Source organism: Malus sylvestris, chromosome 11 (genome assembly GCF_916048215.2).
Source record: "Malus sylvestris chromosome 11, drMalSylv7.2, whole genome shotgun sequence".
Taxonomy (NCBI): Eukaryota; Viridiplantae; Streptophyta; class Magnoliopsida; order Rosales; family Rosaceae; genus Malus; species Malus sylvestris.
In genome coordinates this window covers 20,954,300-20,981,195 of record NC_062270.1, presented here as the reverse complement: position 1 = coordinate 20,981,195, position 26,896 = coordinate 20,954,300, and the positions used below count along the sequence as shown (strand labels likewise).

General features: G+C 37.1%; 1 long non-coding RNA gene across 1 annotated transcript; it reads left to right on the top strand.

The window, feature by feature from the left end:
• The first annotated feature begins 2,428 nt into the window (after window positions 1-2,428).
• Window positions 2,429-24,043, top strand: LOC126589358 (uncharacterized). Its single transcript, XR_007611824.1, has 2 exons — window positions 2,429-2,599; window positions 23,582-24,043. It is a non-coding gene; the product is annotated as an uncharacterized LOC126589358 (long non-coding RNA).
• The last annotated feature ends 2,853 nt before the right edge of the window (window positions 24,044-26,896 follow it).

Genomic DNA, 26,896 nt, shown 5'->3' with positions numbered 1-26,896 from the left:
TATAAGGAGATTGAATCTCAAACGTTGAAGATTTGAGAAAGTATTTCTACATATTTTAGAGAAATTGCTTTCATGACACTTATAAAGAATATGTCACAAAATCACAAAAGGGACACATGTATGGACTTGTGAGTTGATATCCAAAAGTAAAAAAAACCATAAGGGTTGTCACTTTAAGATATTACTATGGCCCAGGATCAGAATCATAGCAACTGATAGAAAATTATTATCTTTGAGAAAGGAACATCAAAGTGAGACTCTGGAAGCGTGCATTCACTTAGGTTATAAACCAAAGTGACAATAACCCATTTTAACAAATAGAACTTCATGGTGGATGAAGTACTAATCATATGAAAGTATTGTTAGTATGGTACTACAATGGTCTCGAGGTTGGAGCAAAGTTTGTATAAAGTATACAAACGAAATATATGTTGATATATATTAAAGTTTTAGAAACTGCTTCAAAAGGTGTTTCGAATAGACAAGGTTCATAATGAACCAATGATTGAATTCAAACCATAAGGTCGTTAGTAGGATACTATGACGTAATGGGGCGATAGATCAAGCCATGGAATCAAGGTCTCATCACAGTATTTGAACACAAAGAAGAGACAACATTAAATGTTTTGGAAACATTTAATAAGTAAATCCTTTTAAGTTAAAAGGATTAATGCATAACTTAGTTAACCTACGAGCTCAAGTTCACTCGACTAGCATCTATAAGATGCAATACTGATTGACTTTAATGCAAGTGGGAGATTGTTGGAGATATGCCCAGAAAGTCAATCTTTGGAAGAAACCTTTCAGGTCAATGTCTATATGTATGGAAAAACTCTAATACATCAAAAGGGAAAGTCACTCATTAGGACTATCTCAATAAACGATATACGTCCTAAAGAGTGAATCCATGGACAATGGATCGATGGAACGATATACGACTCAAAATCTCCTTCTCTCATCCAAAAACCTGCGGAACTCTCACCAATTTTCTCTCTAAAACAATCGCTGGAAGCTGCGGCAATAACTTGTATTTATAGGACTAGGGCACGACCTACTTTATGGTGGAAAAGGATTGAGTTGTTTGTAGTGTTTTAGGACTCCTTAAATTAGATTAGAAGTGGTTGAATGTGATAACGAATCCCCCTTGCAGTTGGAGATTAGGTAAGATAGGATAAGGATATGATAAGATAAGATAAGATAAAATAAGGTTGAGATAAAACAGGACTGGATAAGATAAGGTAAGTTTGGATAAGGATATGATATGATTAGATAAGGTTTGTTAAGGATAATGTTTCCCTTTAGTTTCTGATTCCTTGTCTCCCAAGCCTCACTCTTAATTGCTCCAGATTGTAGCACATTTCTAGCATTATTTAAACACCAAAAACGTCCATCCATAGTACTCCCCACTAATGTTATCCAATCCAAGTCCAAAACTGCTCCAAATTGCTCCATTTAGGCATTTATTGTCATCTTTGCCAATTGGACCTACAAACATACGAAAATAGCTTAAATCACTATAATAAATAGAAACTAACTTACTAAATGCAAAGAAATAAGCTAACAAAGTCACATAAATATGCTCCTTGATAGGAGCATATTTATACGACTTAGTTAGCTTGTTTTCTTGCTTTTAATTAGCTAAACTATGATAATTATAGTGTTTAAAGTTATTTTCGTGCAATTTCAGGTTTTAGTGTCAAAGTATGCAAAAGAAGCAAATTGGAACATTCTAGAGCATTTTTGGGCCAAGATTGGATTGTGCAAGCATGGAGGCATGAGGATGGACGAATTTGAAGACAAAAGAGGCTATGAACATGCTAAAAATCTGGTGAAACAAATACAAGTTGCAAGAAGGGATAAATTTCTAGAAGGATTGACCAAAACTTCATTCAAAACCAAGAAATTCTTCAATGCCGTGGGCATTGATTCACTTTCACCAGAAATTTGAGTGATGATGCAATGCTTAAATCACCATGACATGCGAGTGGATGATGCAATGCTTAAATCACCATGACATGTGAGTGGATGATGCAATGCTTAACTCACCATGACATGTGAATGGATGACTCAATACCTAACCCACCAACAATTCCCACTCTTTGCCTTGCTCACCTACTCAATTCCACCAGAATTTTGTGTTAAACAAGTCCATCCTTTTCCTATAAATACCATGGCAGCAACCTCATTGAAAACACACAGAAATTCATACACATTTACATTAGTTCCAAGGCTTGCAAAGAAGGAGGAGTGCTTGGAGTTGTGCTAGCCATTCCATTGGAGTTGTTGGAGCATTCTAGGTGTATTCTACTTTGTTTTTCTATGTTTAATATCAATTGTTTTTGTTTAATTGCAAGTATGAGGAACTAATCCCCTACTTGGCTAGAGGTTAATTCGAAGCCATGAATATATTTGTAATATGAATTGATTACCTTCAGTTGTGATTTATAAGTTGTGATTTAATTTGCTTAACTGCTTGATTGATAACTTATTTTTGTATGTCGATTAAGAATGCATGCTTAATTTACATGCATGAATTTGATGCTAGAATATAAGTGAATTTCACCTAATCGTTATGAACTTATATTCATAAGTAGTGAAGGTTGCTAGTCACAATCACGTTAAGTAAATTCTAGGCTGGATTAACATGCGTATTCCATAGTTATGAATGTCTAGTCAATGTTTATGATTTCCGTTGAACTTAATGATCTTTGTTGAATGTCTCTATCATGCGTATTCCATAGTTAGGGACTTTGATGAGGAATAATTTGGTTGTAATGCGTATTCCATTCAATCCAATGAATCTAGGGAAATCTAAGAGTTAATTTAAGCGGACCTAATTAACTTGGAACATTGTCATTCACAATTTATTGAAAGAACAACTGAAAATCAATTTAGGTTGCATATGTGTCATGTGTGGAGAAGAACCCTCTAGCTAGTCTATCACTTATCCTTTCACCTTAATTTCATGCTTTTGTCAATTCTGTAATTTATTTAAGTTTAATTTACTTCTCGTCAAAACCAAACCCCTTCCATTATTAAATTATATTTTTTAGTTAGTTTTCATTGTTGTTAGTCTTTTAATTCAGTTTCCGTCCATTTCAGTTCCTAGTGTCTAATTTGATTGTTTTCATTATTTTGAGTCATTCTAAGTGTGTTTCGAGTTATTAGAGTTTTTAGCCTAGTTTTGTGTCCTTGAGTCTTGTTTAATATTTTTAAATTAATTTAGAATAGATTAGCAATCCCTCCTAATCCCCGGCCTAGAACGATACCCTACTTACATCTATACTACAATTGTCAAAAAGAGGGTTTAATTTGTGTGTCAAGTAATTCTCACATCACTCCTATCAAAATCTCTCTGAATATTTCATTCACCAACAAAAACATTCAACTCCCCCATCTTACAGAAAGAAATAGTTTTTATAACCATTTTGTAACATACATTCAGAAATTAAAAAGGCAATAAATATAAAAACACCTAAACCTGAAAACTACATAAACCAAGTAATCTAATCAGCCAAAAAACGTCCAAAACGCCTTGGCTATTATTAGGAGTGATAGGAGCATAATTATGCGACTTAGTTAGCTTGTTTCTTTGCATTTAGTAAGTTAATTTCTATTTATTATAGTGTTTTAAGCTATTTTCGTGTGTTTATAGGTATAAATGGTAAAGTTGGTAAGGAAGGGCATTTTGAAGCGTTTTAGAGAAGTTTTGGGCTTAAAATGGATAACACATGCATGGAGCGAGGTGGATGGACGTTTTTGAAGTTCAAAAGAGGCTAGGAATGTGCTAAAGAGATGGAGAAATTAATTCAAGACATAGAAGATGAGGAATCAGCTAAAAGGAAGGAACAATATCCAAAACCTTATCCAAACATTATCCAAACTAACTTTATCTTATCTTACCTCATCCTAATCCTATGTTACCTAAATTCCAGCTGCAAGGGGGAATTATTCAGATTAGGACATCTAAAAACCTGGTTCTAGAAGCCACACCCTTTTCCTTAAAAGGTGCCGCATAGGCCCTTATCCTTTCTTTTAGGAACCTGCCGATTATTCTAGTCCTTATCCTCCTTGATTTCTGCCATATAATTAGCCTTTTCCTTATGGGATTGGGGTGTCAAATCCTTCTCCCAAATAACTTTTATGCTATGCCCTCAGCCTATAAATACAATCAAAGGTGCCGCATAAATGGAGCACCACACACAAGAGCTTGATTTTCAGAGAATAAAAACATAGTGCCTGTTGGAGATATGCCCTGAAAGTCAATCTTTGGAAGAAACCTTTCAGCACAATGTCTATATGTATGGAAAAACTCTAATACATTAAAAGGGAAAGTCACTCATTAGGACTATCTCAATAAACGATATACGTCCTAAAGAGTGAATCTATGGACAATTGATCGATGGAAGAAGTAATCTAATGATGTTAGACTGCAGAGACCTTCTTCACATAACCATGATGTCCAAAAAGGTTCCTGGTCATAGGATTGTCGGAGGGACACTGACAATACATAGACTAGTACATACTATGTCCCCTTTTAATGGGAAGGATGGAAAGTCTCATGCCATTCGTGTAGTGACACTAAGACAAGTATGTAGGTGCTCATTATGGGAATAAGTTCACTGAACACAATCAAACGAGAGTACTTGCATGGAGGTCTACTCACATGTCAAGCAAGTGACTCTACTGGTTGGAATAATGTAACTAATCCTTTGACCTGAGACATCATAGTTGTCTTGGGGATACGTTGCTAATCATTTGATAATGAGACGTGATCACATCTCATCTTGGATGTGTTTTATGCATTGTTAGGGTCAGTGATTTATTCCTAGAGGCATGTGAATGATCAACAAGGGATCTCTAATCCTCGTTATGAGAGGATGAATACTCTAAGATATGATTCAGGAATCTTCGGCCAAAGTATCGAGCGTAATGATGGAAAGCGTTCCTGTACGACTCAATAGAATCATATAACTTTATATAATCACATTAAGGGTTTGACATTAAATATCCATACCCTAGTAATATGATTGTGAGTATTGTATTAGAGAAGGATCGAATTACATTGTAATTCCAACTGAATAGGTTCTCCGAACAAATTCTTCATTAGCTTGGGTAGCCATGATATATGGTTAGATGTCACTCATGGCTTGTGGGTTCTTCTAGATGATTAAATAAGTAGTCATCAAAGAAGAAGGAGAATTGAAAGTAGGTTTTAATTCACTAGGTGATTGGATTAATACAAATCAATTGGATTGGTGCCAATCACCTCACTGCCTTGTTAATTAGAACCTAAAATGATTGTACACCGAAACACTCTTGTAGTGAGACAACTAAAGGATGATGGAATAAATTAATTGGATTAATTAAGTGTTATGATTAATTAGAAAGTCTAAAGAAATCATAGAAGCGATGAAAGATCGTTTTGGACTTAAAGAAAAAGTTCGGTTCATTTGGGCCCATTAAGCCCAAACCCATTGGACTTTTATTTAAGCATAGGATGACTTGAAATGATAAAAGCCCAAAGCCCAAACAACACAAAAGGGGCCGGCCATTGAAGAGAGAGAGAGAGAGTCAAGTTGTTGACTCACTTCTTAGACATTTATAAAGGAAGTTTAGTGAAATAGTTTCATTAGGGTTTTGTGTGTTCTTTTCACAAAAGAAGAAAAACATCTCTCTCTCTCTGCACTCACACAAAGCCGGCCACCAAAGGGGATTTAGCTAATCATCATCTCTCCCTTTGGTTATTCCATTATCCATCTCACTACATTAGTGGGTGTGGATCTTTAGAGGTCTTCTACTTTGGAGACTAAAAGAGAAAGGAGCTCTAAATCTTTCAAGGTGGAGGAAGCTAGGAGGGAGGCTAGACTCAAGGAGTTCCAAGAACAAAGAGCTTGGAGGTGGTCCATCCTTGGTCTCAAGTCTAGATCAAGAGGTACAAAACTATACCTTCGCTTTGTTCTTCAATATTTTCTTAGATGCCTCATATATGAACCTATGCTTCTTGAAGGGGATTTGCATGACTATAGCTTTGATATTATATGATAACATGCTTCCGTTGCTAATGTATATAAATTTTGATTTGTATATGCATGCTAGTCACTAGAAATCCCACTTAAATCTCATTATTTCCCTGCAATGTCGTATCTTGCAAGGAAGGATAGCTTGGTGCCGTGTCTGCTATCCAATGCCTTTGGATTGCTGGAATGTTTGTTTTAATTTGGTTTTCAGTTATGATAGACATGTGGAACTAATTCCGTTTTAGCTAGAGGTGAATTCAAAGCCATGAACATATGTGTGATATGAATTGTTTACATCCAGTTATTGTTTCATAAATCGTGAACGTAATTTACTTATCTGTTTGATTGATAACTTATTCTTGTGTGTTGATCAAGGAGGCCTACTTAGTTTGCATGCAGGGATTTGATGCTAGAATATAAGGGAATTTCACCTAATTGTTATGAACTTATATTCACAAGTAGTAAAAATCACTAGTCATGATTGTGTTAAGTAAGTTCCTGGCAAGAGTATCATGCAGTTCATAGTTATGAATGTCTTGTCAATGCTTATGATTTTCATAGAACTTAATAATATTTGATATGTATCTCTATCATGTTGTTCATATAGGGAACTTGATAAGAATAATTTGATTGCGTCGCTAAGTCCAATTCAATGAACTTAGGAAAATCTGAGAGTTAATTTGTGCATTTCACGATTAATTTGGGGCATTGGCATTCATGGTTTATAGGAATAATAACTAGAAATTGATTTGTATGCATATGGTTCATGTGTGGAGAAGAATCCTCTAGCTAGTCTTTCACCCCCTTCATTCACCCCAATTTCATACCAATTAGTTTGTTTTCTGCAAGTTACTTAATGATGTGAAATTTAACTAACACTCAAATTAAACCCTATTAAACATGTAATTGTAGTATTAAGCAGGTAGGGATCATTCTAAACCGGGGATTAACTAGGGCTGCTAATCAACACAAATATGACTCAAAAACACAAAACTAGACTTAGAAACACAAAACTAAACACTTAAGACTTAAAACTGACTCAAACTACTCAAAACAACACAAATAAGTGAAATTGACTCAAAACTGACTCTAGGGAGTTAATTGGACGAATTTAAGACTACTAAGACTCAAAACACTAAATTGGACATATTTCAACACTTTTCTAACTAATCTAACACACTTAATTAAATGGGGATTGATTTGGACAAAATTAATTAAATTGAACAGATTGCAAAACTAAATCAAACTAGGTACGAAATCAGGTGAATTGAATGGTGAAATAGGCTAGTTAGAGGGTCCTTCTCATATGCAACATAAATCAATTTCCAGTATTGTTTCTTTAAACCATGAATGACAATGCCCCAAATTAATCGTAAATGCACTAATTAACTCTCAGATTTCCCTAAATTCATTGAATTGAATGGACAACGCATCTCAACCAAATTATTCTTCTCAAGTTCTCTATATGAACAACATGATAGAGATACATTCAAAGATCATTAAGTTCCATGGAAATCATAAGCATTAACAAGGCTATCATAACTATGAACTGCATGATACTCCAGCCAAGAATCTACTTAACACGATTATGACTAGCAATCTCCACTACTTTTAATTATAAGTTCCTAACGATTAGGTGAAAGTCCCTTATAATTTAGCATCAGATTCATGTACGCAAACTAAGTATGCATCCTTAATCAACACACAAGAATAAGTTATCAATCAAACAGATAAGTAAATCACATTCAAGTTTTACGAAACAATAACTGAAGGTAATCAATTCATATTAAACATATGTCCATGGCTTTGAATTCACCTCTAACTAAGAAAAACTTAGTTACACATGTTCATAGCAATTGAAAAGCAAACTGAAATAAACATTAAAACTAAGACAAGGGAAGAAAGAACTCTTAGAACTCCAATGGTTGCAGATGGCTTGCGCACAAGGTCCTTGCTCCAATGGAATGCACGGCAAAGGCTCATTATTCTCCAAAGTTGCAGCAAAGGTTTGTAGAATGGTGTGGATTGCGGCTAAGAGGGTTTTAGAATTATATAGGGGTGGTGAATGAAAATTGGCTGAAAATAAGTATATATAGGCACAGCAAACCCTAGGGAGAATCAAACTAGGGTTAGAAATAAGCATAAATAGAGAATTAGGGCCCTAGGGTGCGGCACAAAGGTTTAAATCCACCAGGAAAAAAGTTTGGCCCAATTAATTTCTTAAAAGGATTTGCATAACCTAAATCCATAAGGAAAAAGGCTAATTAAATCAGAATCCATAGGGAATTGGGTGAGAAGAGGTGCGGCAAAAATTGGAGGGAAAGGGAGTTGAGTGCAAGGCAAGGCAAAAACCTTCTAGAAGGGAATAGGCGCCACTTTTGTAGGGATCCTAGAAACAATGTGTTTTGTGGCATAAATCGATTTCCAGTATTGTTTCTTTAAACCATGAATGACATGCCCCAAATGAATCGTGAAAGCACAAATTAACTCTCAGATTTCCCTAAATCCATTGAATTAGACGGGATACGCATCACAACCAAATTATTCTTCTCAAGTTCCCTATATGAACAGCATAATAGAGATACATTCAAAGATCCTTAAGTTCCATGGAAATCATAAGCATTGACAAGGCTATCGTAACTATGAACTTCATGATACTCCAGCCAAGAATCTACTGAACACGATTGTGACTAGCAATCTTCACTACTTTTAATTATAAGTTCCTAACGATTAGGTGAAAGTCCCTTATAATTTAGCATCAGATTCATGTATGCAAACTAAGTATGCATTCTTAATCAACACACAAGAATAAGTTCTCAATCAAACAGATAAGTAAATCACATTCATGTTTTACGAAACAAAAACTGAAAGTAATCAATTCATATTAAACATATGTCCATGGCTTCGAATTCACCTCTAACTATGAAAATCTTAGTTACACATGTTCATAACAATTGAAAAGCAAACTGAAATAAACATTGAAACTAAAACGAGGGAAGAAAGAACTCTTAGAACTCCAATGCTTGCAGGTGACTTGCGCACAAGGTCCTTGCTCCAATGGAAACCACGGCAAGCTTCTCTTCTTCTCCCAAAGTTGCGGCAAAGCTTGTAGAATGATGTGGGTTATGTGGCTGAATGTGTTTTAGAATTATATGGGGGTGGTAATCTGAAATTGTGGCTGAAAACATATATTTATAGGCTAGGGTTTTCACAAATTCTGATGGGAAAAGGCTAGGGTTTTTGATGTGAAAATATATAAGCACAGAAATTAAACCTTCTTTTTGACAATTGTAGTAAGATGTAAGTAAGGATCGTTCTGGACTGGGGATTAGAAGGGATTGCTAAACACTCTAAACTGACTCAAATATATAAAACTAGGCTTTAAAACACTTAACTAGACTCAAAGAACTCAACACAAACTGAAAAGACTCAAAACTAACTAGAATGACTCAAAACAGCTTGAAACAACTAAATAGACTCAAACTAAACACTAGGAATGAGTTAGGACGAAAATTGAATTAAACTTGACTCAAAACACTTAAAACACAAACTAAAACAGATTCTAACTAATTAGACACTCTAAAGTAAAGGGGGATTTGGTTTTGGACGAATTTAAAATTAAAACAAGTAACTAAAACTTAAGACAGATTTTGGACGAATTTGGTTGAATTAGATGGATGATGGGCTAGGTAGAAGGTCTTTCTCCGCACATGACACACTTGCACATGAATTGATTTCCAATCGATTTCCAATTGCTTTTCAACACCCCAGATTAACAGTGATGCACTAATTAACCCTCAGATTTTCCTTTACTTATTGGATTGGATGAATGAACGTGACAACCCAAATCATTCTACAAAAGTCCCCTACATGAATGCATAATAGAGATACAATCAGAGATCATTACGTTCCATGAAAATCATAAGTGTTGACGAGACATTTGTAACTATGAATGCATGCTACATTTGCCAAGAATTCAATTAACGCGATTGTGACTAGCAACCTTCACTACTCTTGAATATAAATTTGGAACGATTAGGTGAAATTCATTTATATTCTAGCATCAAATTCATGCATGAGAACTAAGTATGCATCCTTAATCAACATACAAGAATCAGTTTTAAAGAAAACAGTTAATTGAATTGCATTCACAACTTATCAAATCACAATTGGATGTAATCAAATCATATTGCAAGTATAGTCATGGTTTCGAAATTCCCCCTAGCTAAGTAGGGGTTTAGCCACTCATGTTTACAGCAAAACGAAAGGAAAAGAAATTAAACATTGAAAATATAGAACGAATTACACCTAGAATGCTCCAACAATCCAGCTCGAACATCCAAGAGTCTTTCCTTCTTTCTTCTTGCTGTGGCACAAAGGTGGATGGAGTGTATGAGATGTGTTTAGGGTTCAGGAATGTGTTTTAAGGTGAATGGGGTTACGGCTAGATGTGTATGGACATGGTTGATTATGTAGAGTGGTGAATGATCCCTAGAGAATGCAGCTAGGGTGTTTATTTAAAGACTTTAGGGTGTTTAAGGCTAGGAAAACAATTTAGGTAACAGAAATTAAACCAAAACTTAAAGGGAAATAGGAATTAAAATCATAATCCTAAGGAAAAGGGAATGTAGGTGCGGCAAGGCTTTTTATTAAAAGGGAATGTAATTTGGTGCAGGAAATAGGAAAGAAAGGCTCTTCCTTGCACGGCAAGGAAGAGAAAAAGACAAGGAAGGCCACGACAAAGGTTTAGGGAAAAAGGAAAGGGTTAGAACCTGCGGCAAGGCCTTGAATGGTCCAAGGAACCTTTGGTTTGTGTCCTCAATGCATAGGAACCTTCAATGTTGCAGGAACTTAGGGCCATTTAGGATTAGGAAAGGTCAAACCAAAATAGGAAACCTTGGCTTAACTTTCCTACTTCAAGTAGGAATCCCCATTCTTCTAGGAATCCTCTTTCAATTAGGAATCCTCACATCTTTAGGTCTTCAATTTCACCCATTCCTTTAGCTCCAAGCTTGTGTCATCCATTCCAAACCCAATTTTGCTCCCAAAAGGCTCCAAATGCACTTCTTTGCCACATTAGCCATATAAACCTGAAATTGCACGAAAATGACTTTAAACACTAAAATAACTAAGGAATAACAACATAAATGCACAGGAACAAGCTAACTAAGTCGCATAAATATGCTCTTATCAGTTTAGCGGCACAAGGCTTGGCCCAATCCAAGGCGGAAAATAACTAGGGTTTCTGGCATATTTTTAGGGTTTCTAGAAGGGGTTGGGGTGCCACTTTTGTAGGCTTCTAGAAAGAACATGTTTTCTGGCAGAAATTGGAACTTCTAGAAGGGTTTGGGGCACCACCTTTCTAAGGCTTCTATAAGGGAAGATATAGGCCTTCTACAAGGGTTTTAGGTCCCCTTGCAGCTAATTATTCATCTTCCAAGTCTTGAATTAATTTCTCCATCTCTTTAGCACATTCCTTGCTTCATTTGATCTTCAAAAACATCCATTCCTTGTGCTCCATATGCATGCAATCCAATTCAGCCCAAAAGTGCTCTAAAATGCTTCAAAATGCACTTTCTTGCCAACTTTGCCAATTAGACCTACAAACACACGAAAATATCTTAAATCACTATAATAAACACAAACTCGCTATGAAAATGCAAGAAAACAAGCTAACTAAGTTGCATAAATATGCTCCTATCACTTAGTTTTAGTTTTAAATTTCATTCAAACCTGCCCCCTGTTGGTATTTTGAGTCAAGTTAAGTTTAAAATTCGTCCAAATCACCCTTTAGTTCCTGTTTTGAGTCAATTTGTTTGTTTTGTGTTGTTTGGAGTTAGTTTAGCTTAGTTTTGTGTATTTGAGTTGAGTTTTCAGTTTTTGAGTCAAGTTAGTGTAGATTAGCATCCCTCCTAATCCCCGGCCTTGAACGATCCCTACTTACACATACTCTAATTATCTAAAAGAGGGTTTAATTTGTGTGTTAGTTTTTACCACATCAAGGAGCTACTAATGGCTGTTATTAAGTTATTCTGATTAGTTATAGTAATTCATTTTATTCCAATGATTCATTAAATGCGTTGGCCAACTGATCTGCATCAACAATCCTATGATAGGCCTTCTTAAACTTTATGGCTACTTCCAACATAATAAATGTTGAATTCCACCTTGATTTGCTTGTTAATTTCTCCATATGCACGACTTGTTGAAATACTCTAATAATCTTTGTGGAGAGCTCTTTATAAACGTCGCACAACTTCTTATGGTTAAAACACCCTTGGTTAGCCTCTTCATCCCTTGACGCACAATTCAGTTGGTTATGTGAGCGATACATCTCATATGTAAATACTCCTCACTCAAAATGGCTTGTGAATTCTTCCACCTATTCATCTTCGACCTAAGTTAATCAAGTGCAACTTTTTTTGCAGAAGCATTGTCCACTGTGATGGTGAGTACTTTACCTATGCCGCATTCCAATAAACGAGTTTCAATCAACTTAGTTATTATGGTTTCGAAGTTGTTAGGAATAACACAATAATTAATGATCCTCTTGTGCATATTCCATACATCATTAATAAAGTGTGCGGTAAAGACCATATAATTCATGCTTTGAGTGCTTCTGCAAGTGTTAGTGATAAGAGAAATTTGGTGTGCATTCAATTTTTTTTTCAAATTAGCCTTGGATTTGTCATACATTGTAAGAAAAGTTCTAACAAGAGTCCTCCTAGAAGGCACACAAAAAAATGGAATTGCAACACTACAAAACCTTTTGAACCCCATTTTATCAATGGTACTAAAGGGTTTCTCATCAATAATAATTATCTCTACACATGCTTGCAAACAATCATATTGTTTAAACACCCTAGCAACAAAGTTTTTACCCCCTTCTTATTCCCGTAAGGAAATTTTTTTTTTCTTCATGTTTGTGGGATAATATTTACTTTGTCTTTTAAGATGTGCTCTCATGTCGTACGTCCCATTTACAATTAGATATGCCGTATAGTCACCAAAGTTTCTTATCTTTTGGGCAATAGGTACATTTAGATCTAAGTTTTACCTCTTCAAACCTAATACAGTTTGAAGTGCTCCCAAACCCAATCTTTTATGAGAATCACTTACCTCATCTTCCTAATCATATCCTTCACTTTCACTTTCAGCCTCATTTTTAATTCCCACATTGGTTCCTGATCATTACCTTCACTTTCACATTGGATAGTAGAAAGGTATAAGAAATATCAACTCCTTTCTCTTTGATTTGAGTTGAATCTTGGTTCACCACAAGTACTAGGCTTTGAATTTAATGGGTAAAGTTTTGATTTGAGTACATACAAGCATGATTCCTCCTTTAATTGACAATTGCATGTGTAGATGTTGCTCAAATGAACTTAGTAAAATCAAATATTTTCCTTCAAGTGGTATCAAGAGCCTAGGTCTAGTAGTTGGTGAACCCTTTTGGGTTTGAATGTTGTAATGGTTACAAGCATGTTCTTGCTTCTTTGAATGTAGATTTTGTTTGAAAATTTGTCATCTCAAAAGTTGTAGATGTAGTTCATTTAACCATGAATTTTGGAGCTAAAATTTGGTACCATGTGTATGGGGAAATTCTGCCAAATCCATGGATGGATTTTGGGTTCATGTTTGTCTTGTTAAAAGAGTTTTAGAGTAACATTAGGAACCCCTAAGTACCCATATGTTAACCCTCTTTTTTATTGAGTGAAAACATTCATGAAGCTCTTATGGGTTTTCATGGATGTTCTTCAATGTTCTTACTTTGTTCTCGATGTTCATACCAAGAACAAAATGTTTGTTGTTTTGATTCAAAAGTGTTTGGTTGTTTATTTAAAATTTTTGTTAGTCATGGTTGGGGTACATGCATGATTTGTACTTTCCTATCAAACCCATACTAATCAATTTTACTATTCACACTATACCAATCACTTTTTCAAACGCACAAATCAACTCACACACACCATCACTACTCACCAATACTAGCCACCCCTTAATGGGGGTACTTTTAAGATTTTTGTGCAATTAAAGTTTTGATACTTTTGTGTATTTGCATTTTGACCCAAAAGTTTACGATTTTACGTAAAGGCCCAAAATCACTAAAGGACAAATTGTTTTGCTCTTTTAATGAAGTTTTTGTAATTGTAGAAAGTTTTGGGTTCTAGTTGTAATTACATGAAGTAGTAGACTTTTGTATTTTTACAAAGTGACCCCAGAAGTTTGTGTTTAGCATAATAGCCCAATTATTGAGGTTGTTGCATTTTGGCCCAAATTAGGTTGAGAACAAAACAATTTTGTCTCTTTAACGAGAATTGGATTTTCATTTCATTTAGCTCCATTTAAATCAATTTTGTGGATGCAAAAAACAAATGACATTGTTGCATTGTAGTTTAGCTAGTTAAAGTGTTAATTAAATAAAAAAAAGGGTGATTATGAACCTAAGCCTACGATAATTGAGCTATGTGATAGGCCATCTCTCAAATTTGTTTGAACCATGGGAATGTGTAAATTAGATTTTGGTAATGTACTCTTCTTATGTTTTATATGATATGCATGAAATTGGAGTCGTTGGGTCCAACGCCCAGTAGGAAAATGCGCCTTGATATGATTAAATGCGTAACTAAAATCAATCACCATCCCTAAACGGAGATCCAACACTAGGCTTGGTGTTGGATCGAATTGAAGGTTCATAGTCATCCTAAGGCCCTAAGGCAACTATCCATCAAAGAATGCAAACCTAATGTTCATAGAACCCTATACTCTTACTTTAAAACCATTTTACAAGCATAGTGGGAGTATCATATGCCACTAAATCAATCACATGGACCAAAAGTTGTAATAGGACCAAATTGTTTTAATGTAATTAAAATACATGCTTATATGATGAGATCAAAAACCCTCAACCAATCAAATATTAAGTTAACAAGCGAAAGGGTGTCCTGAACACTTTTTTGTGCCTTCTGCCATGGTAAGTGTGGAGCTAAAAATAATCCCAAAAATCCTAGAGGCGACACGTGGACTTGCATCGACAATAAGCTCTCTTCGAATGTACACAAATGCACCGCGCTTTAACTCTAAATTATAGGGGGTGCAAAGCTGCGTTTACATTTAAGGAGTCTATTTTACGTTTTGATGTGAAGGCAGGCCATGATAGCCCGTCTCGAAATATATTGTCGATAGTGTGAAATGACTTTTATACCCTTGAGTGTTGAGTTATGTGTGTGTGAATGGGCTAAGGTTTTGGATCAATTCATTTTCTTCCTTAGCTCTTGGACCTAATTAGATTTTAAGTTTTATTTGTTTTATTTGGTTGCCTAGACCTGGACCACACATTTTCACACACACACACTAACCCTTAGACCCTCTCTCTCCTTCCCTCTCGGATTTCTTCCATTTTCAGTACAATTGTACGATCAACTCATGAACCAACCCTTTCAGGCACGGATCGAGGTAGTGAATGCTATCTTTGGACTCCTTGCAAGCTCAGGAGTCGATCTATACCCTTGGTTGGAGGTGAGGACTTGTAGAACCTGAGTTACCCGAGCTCCGATAAGGAATGGAAATTCCTCCGACGTGATCGCGAAGGTTTTAGGTTGTTTCGAGACCTAAGAAGGTATTATTCTTGCTTTTTTAGCTCGTTGGATCATTTTGGAGTGGTTTTGACATAGGAACACTAGGGTTTTTATAGTTGCAACCGGTTTCCTCGAATTTTTCCGACGAGATTTCATTGGATTTAGGACCTAAAAGTGGTAAGGATGTGTTCCTCTAGTCCTAAGCTTCATTTTGGTATAAATTTCATGAATTTTTGTTGAGAATTGGTTGAGATATTAAGATTTAAAAATTTCCCAGAATCCGGCAATCGTAGTGGTCACCGGCACCAGAATCTGGCAAACCAAGGTTGAAGGAGGAGAATATTCCATCAAAGTTGACGAAATATGCTAACGGCGTTAAGTATATATAATGGTATATGCTGATTTTTGATGGAATATTCCCTAACGCAATTAGGGATTCCGTTTGGTGTGCCAGGCAGGTGCCTTGGCCCTCGTGTTAGGGCGCGTGGGTGATCGAAAATTTTTCTAAAATTATGAGGTTGTTCGTGGAGTTGAGTAGAGTATATTCAAACACACCAATTGAGCAATGTATGAGAAGTTATTACCTAGTTTTGTGTATGTGCTTTAAAATAACGTTTATATAGTTGTTTCGCATATAGGTGAGACCTATGATAGGAGCATATTTATACGACTTAGTTAGTTTGTTTTCTTGCATTTTCATAGCTAGTTTCTACTTATTAGAGTGTTTTAAGCTGTTTTCGTGTGTTTTCAGGTTCAAATGACAAAGTTGGCAAGAAAGTGCAATTTGGAGCAGTTTTGGGCCAAGAATGGATAGCACATGTATGAAGCAAGGTGGATGGACGTTTTTGGAGTTCAAGAGGCTAGGAATGTGTTGATGAGATGAAGAAAATAAAGTCAAGACAAAGAAGATAAGGAATTAGCTAAAAGGAAGGAACATTATCTTAACCAACCTTATCTTATCCAACATTATCCAAACTAACCTTATCTTATCTTATCCTATCCTAATCCTATTCTATCTTAATTCCAGCTGCAAGGGGGACTCCTTATCACATTAGAATACCTAATATCTTATTCTAGAAGCCCTGAAACAATGCAAATAACCTAATCCCTTTTTCGCCTAGAAATCTGACGAATTTAATCCCTTCTTTTCTAGAAGCTTTGTGCCGAATTCCCTAGTCCTTTTCCTCCTAGGATTGTGCAATCCTTTTTCCTTCAGAAATTGTGCAAACCCTAGGCCTATAAATACATATTTATCACCACAATTTCGCGCACCACAAACACAAGAGCCAAAACATGAGAAAAATACAATTGTGCTCAGCTTTGCAAGGAAGGAAAGAGAGGAGACCCTTGGAGCCGTGCCTGCCATTCAAGGCTTTTGATTGCTGGAACGTTCCTAGGTGTGTTATATCCTTAGTTTTAGTTCAATGTTTAAATTAGATTGTTTTTGTTTAATTGCACCCATGTGGAACTAATTTCGATTTAGTTAGAGGTGAATTCAAAGCCATGAACATATATGTGATATGAATTGATTACATCCAGTTATGATTTCATAAATCGTGAATGCAATTTACTTATCTGTTTGATTGATAACTTGTTCTTGTGTGTTGATTAAGGAGGCCTACTTAGTTTGTATGCATGAATTTGATGCTAGGATATAAGGGAATTTCACCTAATCGTTATGAACTTATATTCACAAGTAGTAATAGTCACTAGTCATGATTGTGTTAAGTGAATTCTTGGTAGGAGTATCATGTAATTCATAGTTACGAATGCCTTGTCAATGCTTATGATTTTCGTGGAACTTAATGATATGTATCTCTATCATGTTGTTCATATAGGGAACTTGATAAGAATAATTTGGTTGCGTCGCTGAGTCCAATTCAATGAATTTAGGAAAATCTGAAAGTTAATTTGTGCTTCTCATAATTAATTTGGGGCATTGTCATTCATGGTTTATTGGAAGAATAACTTGAAATCGATTTGGATGCATATGTGTCATGTGTGGAGAAGGGCCCTCTAGCTAGCCATTCACCCCTTTAAATCACCAATTTCGTTCAAAGTTATTTAGAGTCTGAAATCTGTTTGTTTTTACTTCAAATTCATCAAAAATCAATTCCCCTTTATATTTCATGTCTTTAGGTTAGAATCTGTCCAAACTGGGTTCTTTTTAGTGTTTTGAGTCTTCCTAGTTCAATTTTCGTCCAAATTACATTCTAGTATTGTTTTGAGTCAATTTGATTTAGTTTTGTGTTATTTGAGTCAATTTAGCCTGTTTTGAGTTGTTTGAGTCTAGTTTCAGTTTTTAAGTTTAATTTGCATTGATTAGCATCCCTAATTAACCCCCAGCCTAGAACGATCCCTACTTTCACATACTACAACTATCTTAATAGGGTTTAATTTGTGTGTTAGTTTTTACCACATCAACATATCCTGATGACGAGCGTAATCAAGCGAGACTCGGGGGCTACAACCCTTCCACATATTAGTGAGTGGGCTTTTGGTTTTCAGTATATACTTATATACTTGGTATTTTTCCTAAAAAAATGTGTTTAAATGAAAGTATGCCTTGAAATGCCATGCCTATTGAATTATGCTTAGACTATGATTTAATATAGTATGCATAAATCTAATTTGACGTTGTGGATGCTCAGGTAAGTACCAGGTGAGTTGTAGATTGTTTATGTGAATTGATGATTATGTGAGATGTGTTGAGAGCTCATAAACCTCCACCTCGGTGTTAGTGCTCCCGCCTATGGTTAGGGCACAGTCCTTCACGTGATGTTCACCTCTTCCACCATACGCTCACCTTGGATCCAAGTTAGGAGCACAGTCCTGTCATACAGACCACTATAGGCGATTCTGACTCGTAGGTGACCCGCGATTATTCGCACAGTCTTCACGTGATCGTAGCACTAGAGCATATTTATTTACACCTAGTCCTGTCGTACAGACCACTATAGATGGTTCCGACTCGTATGCATGCATACTTGTTGAGCTATAGATTCAGCCATACAGACCACTTTAGGTGGATCCGGCTGATATGTTATTTCTCATGAGTTATTTCACCTGAGTTACTTCTTCTGTTATTTTGAGATATTTGGCCTGGCATACTTATGAATATCATTTTATGTGCATGGTTTTGAGATACGTATATATATTCTATTTTCTGGGAAATTATACAGGTTTCACGGCGAGGGGTTAGAACTTTTGATAAATGAAATGGTTTTGAAAAGCTTGTTTTTGCCCACTCACACTTTCTGTTTTGCACCCCTCCAGGTTCTAGTTAGGAGTGCTTGTTGGTGGTTTATGAGGAATTCACCGCAGCTCTAACAGATTATCACCAATGTAGGATCACCTTTAGGTGTTGTATAATTAGTATTCGTCTTGCTGGACTCCACTTAGGCTACTTATGCTCTGGTTGTGTAATCACATTTTATATTGCACTTGCACCTTATCTTATCTAATGCTCTAGTTGGTTTGGTATTTTTTTGTTTATTCGCATTCCTTATATTATTATTGCTTTCGCACTATGAACATGACTACGTCACCCTCACGTGACGGCCAGCATGCCTCGATCTAGGTCGGGGTGTGTCAGTTTGGTATCAGAGCCTAAGTTTTGCAGTCCTGCATATCTGATGAATGTTCTAATTATATAGGTGTCTTCTGTCAGAACTATGCCGCCTCGTAGAGAGCTACGTCATTCATATTAGTTTGGTTTCCCTAATATAGCTCAATTAGGGGAAGCTATATCTAATGCTATTCAGTCATCATTTCACCCTCCCCAGAGGACTCCCCCGGAAACTGTGTATAATTTTAAGTTGAATCATTTCATGGGTAATGAAGGGTCTAAAGGAGTAGAGAAATGGATTAATCATCTTGAGAAGACTTTCTGTTTGATGCATAAACCAGGATATCTTCCGGAGAATAGGTGGGTTGAGACAACTACATGGTTTTTAGGTGAGCAGCTTGCATCCTGGTGGAGACAGGAGTCTTATTAGTTATCACCAGAGGAAGCTGCTGATTGGGAAGTTTTTAAGCAATTATTTCAAAAGAGATTCTTTCCTCCAGAATATATAGATTGCAAGAAGCAAGAATTCATGCACCTAAAATAGGGAAAGATGACAGCTAATGAGTACTACAGGAGGTTTACTAATTTATCTCACGGTCACCCGGAGGTTGCTGCTAATCCAATTGAGATACTTCGTCATTTTAGGTTGGGTACTGGAAAGAAGTGGCGGTCTATGGCAACCACAACTTCCTATTGAGAATTGAAGATTCAGAGAATATGCCTAGTGAGAGTGAAGAGGAAGAAAAGGATGGAAATCAGAAGAAATATGATAAAGGTAAAGGTCAATCATCTTTGGGACCTCACAAGACTTAGAGCTTTAAGAGAGGTGGAGCTAGTTCTAGTTCTTCCAGTGGGACTTGGGGTTCCACTAGTCAGAGGAGAGGTGGTAGATTTTCTGGAGGTCCTCGTTTTCAGAGGCAAAGATATTCTGGTGGCACAGGTGCACCTTTATGTCGTAGGTGTAATAATCGGCACTTTGGGGAGTGTAGGCGAGGCAGTAGTGGATGCTATACTTGTGGTCAAATGGGGCATAAGGCTATGTATTGTCCTTAGAATCAGCAAAGGCCCGAGCAACCTTCCTTACACATTAACTTTTGTTGACGGCCTTGTTGTGTCACGTAAGATTTGTTTCCTTGGTGTATTCTTGTAGTACTCAGTGTTACAGACGTGTGGGCCTAAGTAGAATCGAATTCGGACTTACGATGAACATTTTACAGAATTACGAAGTTGAGGGGTAAAGTAGTCAATTCATTATTCTAGATATTAAGGTTGGATATTTTATTATTTTATAATTTTCTGTCACATGGGGCCCACACCCCACTCTTCTTCCTCTTGTCCTACCTTCCCCCAATCTCTCGGACCCTCTCGAATCCTCTCCCTCATCTCTCTGTCATTTCTTCCTCCCCCAAGCACACCCACAGACCACCTTCTCGCCATTCTTTCCGGCGAGCACCACAAACCAACCACCCTTCTCTAGCCCTCTCCTGCATCCTCGAAACTTGAACGGAGATGCACGAAGCACCGAGCCACAATGCGGATGAGGAACTCCGGCGAGATTCCTTGTTTTCCCGATTAGGGTAAGCCTTGGGATACTTGAAATCCCTTCATTTTGTCCTTGTGGTTTAATTCTGACCTAGGTTATGTAATTTGAATGACGAAATTGCACAGAAACAGCGAGAGTAAAGAACTCAGTTTCTGGCGAAGAATCCGGCGGCTTTCGAGCCCTTTTCTAGCCAACTTCGGCCACAGCCGAGAAAACCAAAGGTATATTTTAATTCCTTGTCTCTCGAGCTTCAGTTTGATATATTGGGTTTCTAATTTTAGTTGAGATTTGAACCTAATTGGAGCTCAGGAGTTTCCCGACCATTTTTCCAAAATCTGGCCAACTAGATCTAAAACCCATAATCAGGCCCAACCCAATAACCAAGCCCAGTCCAATAACCTAGCCCAAACTTTTGGGCCATGTAACCAAAACCCTTGGCCCATTAACCCTAACTCGATCTTAACCCAAATCCGACCCTGACCCAATACCCAGCTTCCATGGTCAGCAAGTAGGCTGTCCGTGGGTGTGCCTAGGGGACTTTCCTAGCCCGCGTGTGGAGTGTATGCGCCTTCGCAAGAGGTGATGTGCTCCACCATCCATGGAGGCGTCAGAGATTTTTCTGACGGCTTTTCAAGTGATCCATATCAATGCATGTTATGGCGTGTGGCCTCCTAGGTTGCGCCCTGTGGTGGCACGTTGGGGAACTCAAGGTCCCTCCTTAGGTTTTTCGACATGCCGAATCCGAATATGTTGTCCGTTTTCCCAAATCCGTTGGAAGTGACCCGTCCTCCCTAGTTCGAGAGGCTCCCCGGCAATGGAATATATGTGAGCGAACCCCTTGTTAAATTGCATGTTTTTATAAAACATTAGGCTTGCATGCATTTCATATTTCATGAATTGATTATGTTTTATGATATGATTTACGGATTTTTACATTTATGATTATTAAAATTGCTTTTATGCATTATTTATGATTTATCGAATTATGTTTTACGATGTTCTTGAAGTATTCTCTGTGTAGGACCCATTCCTTTGTTTGTATCTTTTTATAATAATTCTTTCACATTATTCTTGATTAGTTGTATGCTCTGGACATGTTTCCGCATTGGCATATTTCTTTCTAATTAAGTATTTTATTTGTATGCATGTTTAAAATGGCTTCGTCACCCTAAAGTGTCGGCCAGCACATGCCTACCCTGGTATATAGGGACATTAGGGTCGAGGCGTGTCAATATTTATGTTAAATATTATTGTGTAGGATTTAATTTGCATAACTGTATAATTTAGACCATAATTTGAATTAGATTTTAAGTTGAAACCTATTCACCCCCTTTAGGTTAAACTAGTATCTATCCTAGAACTTTTAATTGGCACCAAAGCGGGTCACTAGACATAATTAGTGATATCTATAGGACTGCTAGGATAAGTCGTGCTATTGATCGATTTCCCATCCACCACACTTTGAGGGTGACAACTATGCTGCATGGAAGGCAAAGATGAAATCTTTTCTTTGGGTACTTGATGACAAGGTGTGGCTAGCGGTTGAAGAAGGCTGGCAACCTTTGACAACTGAAGAAACTAAAGGTGAAGGAGAGTCTTCTGTGACTATATCTAAACTTAAGCCTAGGAAAGAATGGAGCGAAGATAAGTGCAGCTCTAGCATTTTCAACCAAAGAGCTTTGAATGCCTTATTCACTATTGTTTCGCTTGATCGGATCATATTTATATATATTTTTACTTTAAATTCACTCGTCTTTTCTTGGTTAGTTCCTTATATTTTTGAGCTATTTACGTTATTTTTGTGTTTATAGGATTTGTTATGCAAAGAAAATAAAAATAGAACAAGTGAAATTTTATGTAATGAATTCGTCAAAACTGTCTGTGTAGATCAGCTTTTAAATTAAATTAAAAAGAAAATATAATAATGATAAGTCATGATGATGTTTGAAACATCATCATGATGGTTTTGTTTTGTAGAAGAAAAGAAAGGAACGGATGGAGAAGAAGAAAAAAAAAAAAAGGGGAATAAAAGTATGGAAAGCAAAGGCATACGGGGGAGAAATAATCAGGAAAGGAGGGATCCAAAGAAAGATATACGAAAGAAGAAGAAAAAGGAGAATCCAAGGCGTGAAAGGGATAGAGGCGGGAGACAGAGAAGACTTGAAAAAGTGGGAAATAAAATAATAAGATAGAGAGGAGAGCGAGGAGAGAGGAGGCGCGGGAGAAGGGCGCTGCCCTTTGGGCAGCTCGCAGAGAGCAGTGAGGGGAGAGAGGTCAGAAAACAGGCGCAGAAAAATAGAAATAGAGGAAGGCACGGGATTGGAAGGCAGGGCAGAGAGATAGAAGCTGCCTTTGGCAGCGTGGAAGAAGGCGTGGGGAGAGAGAGAGAGCACAGAAAACTGTGCGGAAAAAAAGAAAAAAAAAAGAAACAGAAGGTCAGACGGAAGAATAAGGTTAGAGAGAGGAATCGAAAGGGGAGAGAGATAGGAGAGACTGACGGAAGTCAGAGGGCAGGTCAGAGGCGCGGCAGCAGAGCAGAAGCAGTGCGCAGGGACAGACAGAACACTGAAGCACTCTCTCTTTCGGTTTAATTTTTCCAAACTTCTCTTTTATTTCTATTTTTAATAATGTGTAATTAAACTTATTTTGGCTAGAGGTTAATTCGAAACCATGAATATATTTGTAATATGAATTGATTACCTTCGGTTGTGATTTCATAAGTTGTGATTTCAATTTACTTATCCGTTCGTATAAAAACTGATTTGTGTATGTTGGTTGAGAGTGCACGCTTAATTTACATGCATGAATTTGATGCTAGAATATAAGTGAATTTCACCTAATCGTTATGAACTTATTTTCACAAGTAGTAAAGGTTGCTAGTCACAATCACGTTAAGTAAATTCTTGGCAAGAGTATCATGCTTTTCATAGTTACGAATGCCTCGTCAATGCTTATAGTTTTCACAAAGTTTAATGATCTTTGATTGTATCACTATTGTGCTTTTCACGTAGGGGACTTTTGAAGAATGTTTTGAATTGTTGTATGCGTTTTTCCGTCCAATTCAATAACTTAAGGAAAACTTGAAGATTAAAAAAGTGCTGTTCACGGTTAATCTGGAGTATTGAGATTTACAATTTATTGAAAGAACAACTGAAAATCAATTTAGGTTGCATATGTGTCATGTGTGGAGAAGAACCCTCTAGCTAGTCCGTCATTTATCCTTTCATTTTAATTTCATGGTTTTGTCAATTCTGTAATTTAATTAAGTTTAATTTACTTTTCATCAAAACCAAACACCCATCCATTATTAAATTATATTATTTATTTAGTTTTCTTTATTGTTAGTCTTTTAATTTAATTTCCATCCATTTCAGTTCCTAGTGTTTAATTTAATTGTTTTCATTATTTTGAGTCATTTTAAGTGTGTTTCAAGTTATTAGAGTTTTTAGCCTAGTTTTGTGTCCTTGAGTCTTGTTTAATATTTTTAAATTAATTTAGAATAGATTAGCAATCCCTCCTAATCCCCGGCCTAGAACGATACCCTACTTACATCTATACTACAATTGTCAAAAAGAGGGTTTAATTTGTGTGTCGAGTAATTTTCGCATCAAATTTTGGCGCCGTTGCCGGGGATTAGTAACTTTGCTAATCCCTTTATTTTTATTTTTGTTTATGTTTATATTGGTGTTTGTATATTTTACTTTTGATATTTGATTTATTTTTCTTTCTTTGATTTTAGGTTCAAATGGAGCCGAGGGAAATTTAAAGGAAAGATGCGTCCGGCTAAAGACGTTAAATCAAGCGCTTCTTGGGAGGCAACCCAAGCATTCAACGAAGGGAGACTTTGGAATCGCTAACCCAATCAGCTTTGCATTCTTCCAACCTTATCTTTGCTGCTTTCATTTTGTTTTGTTTAGTTAGTTGTGTTATTTGGTTGATTTCTGTGAGTTTGTGTTATTTAGTTTAAGTGTGGGGGAAGATTAACCAAAGTCTCTTTACATTAATTTACATTAAAAAAAAAAAAAAAAAAAAAGATAAAATTTAAAATTAATGAAAAAAAAAAATACATAAAAAAAAAAAAAAAAAAAAAAAAAGTACAAATATTTTACAATAATGTAAACTAATAGTATTCATTGGTCGGGTGGTGCTTCAGTAGTAGGCGGGGCTTCAGCAGTCGGCGGGGCCACAGAAGGAGGAGGCGGCAGAGGTTGATCAGTTGGAGCTTCACTACGCGGTGCCGCTCCAGAAGACGAAGGCAGATGTTGTTGGAACAAACCCACAAACCTCCGATGATCAAGTAAAATTTGACCATCGGTGTCCTGCATCTGGTCAATCTTCCTCTTCATGGTTGTGGCATAGTTGTGTGCAAGCTTGTGCAATTGTTTATTTTCATGCTTGAGTCCTCTAATCTCCTCTTTGAGACTCTGTATTTCAGCCACCAACGATTCAACGTGACGGGTTCGAGCATATAGGCGTTGGGCCATGTTGGATACAGAACCCGCACACTGCACGCTAAGAGCCAGAGACTCCTTAACCGCCAATTCATCGGACCGTCTAGCGAGCAGTCTGTTATCTCTGGGAGTGACAAGGTTTCGGGCCACCACCGCAGCGGTCATGTCATTTTTTATCACCGAATCCCCCACGGTAAGAGGACCGGTAGGGGATATGAAGGTTGGCCGCCATATGTTGTCTGGTGAAGGCGGAGCTGCCTCTTCACCAATGTTCAAGTCAAAACGACGATCAGAAGGGCCAGACATTTTTAAGAGGTGGTGAAGAAAGAAGAGAGTCGGAATGATCAAGATTAAACAAGTGCAAGAAGGGAGTGTTTACAGGAGGGTGCTCAAGTGTGTTGTGGAACAAAATTAACGCCTCTATAAAAAGAAGAAATCAAAGAGGCGCTCCTCAGAGAAGCGTCCTCTCGCAAATCGAAGAGTCGGGGCTCCTTTCTCAAAAGCCGGATTCTTTTCTCAAAAGAGGCGTTTCATTTCTTAAAGGCTGGGCTTGCTCAGAAACCACGAGCCGAACCCCGGATTTCAAAAGATCAATTTGTCCAGACGTGTCGTCACTTGTCACACGCAAAATTGCTTTGCGAAATTCTCGGGCAGTTTGTCGAAGCACCAATTCAGAAATCGAAGAGGGAAATTCAATAGTCAAAGACACGCTAGCTTTCTCAAAAGCTGGGCTTCAACCCACGGGCAAATCTTCTTTTCCAGATTTATCCGCACGTGTCACATGCTACCTCTACAATCGACGATGCTCAGAGCTCGAAGCGCCGATTCCAGATATCAATGAGGAATCTGCTTTGCGGAAATTACGGGCAGCTTTGTCAGAAAGCGCGTAATTTGTACTATTCATCCATCTACCGGCTGCCGACAATGAGTGAGAGAATAGTTCCGGTTGTGAAGACAAGTCCTATAAGTTTCTACCTTCGCCTTCCACAGCAAAAGCACACTCTCTCAGCACACCCTCTCAACACTTCTTCATCTCCGAAAATGCATTCCCAAAGAATCCTCCTAAGTTACTCTGTGTTCCTCATTCCTTGGGATACTCCTGCGAACAACCCATTCAAAGCAAAAGTATTTCATATCATGAAGGTTGAAAGCAAGAGTATCTCATATCATGCTTTCTCCCTGTCCTTTCTCCAGCCAGCACCTGCTCTCGAGTACTCATCATCTTGTGCTTTCGCTTTGTTTCTCACTTATAAGGGAAGTGAAGATGATACCTCGAAGCATGTGGAGACAACGTGCTGATTCATCCTCAACTAAGGACAAGGAGAAAGAGAGCAAGAGGTGGGCACTTGGAAAGATTGAAGAAAGAAACAGACCAACACCTCTACCTCGTGCCTGCCCGCCATGCAGAGGAAACAAGCAGAGAAGAATGCAGCTTGCGCAATCATCCCAGCGTAAGGAGTCTGAGATGAAGAACAAGAGAAGCTGCCACATCTGCTTGGAGAACAAATAAGGAACTGCAACATTCCCAAAGAGCAAAGCCTTGCAGTACAATAGCATAAAATCATCACTTGCAAGTGAAAAGCTAAGTGTCACCCTGTTCAAGAGGAAAGCTGTGGAAAGTCAACAAGCACGACCAATGATTACTTATTAGTTTTATTCATTATCTTTTATCGTAATTTTCAATTTTTCGTTTGCAATTTTTTTTTAATTAATTTTCTTGCGTACTTAACTGAATT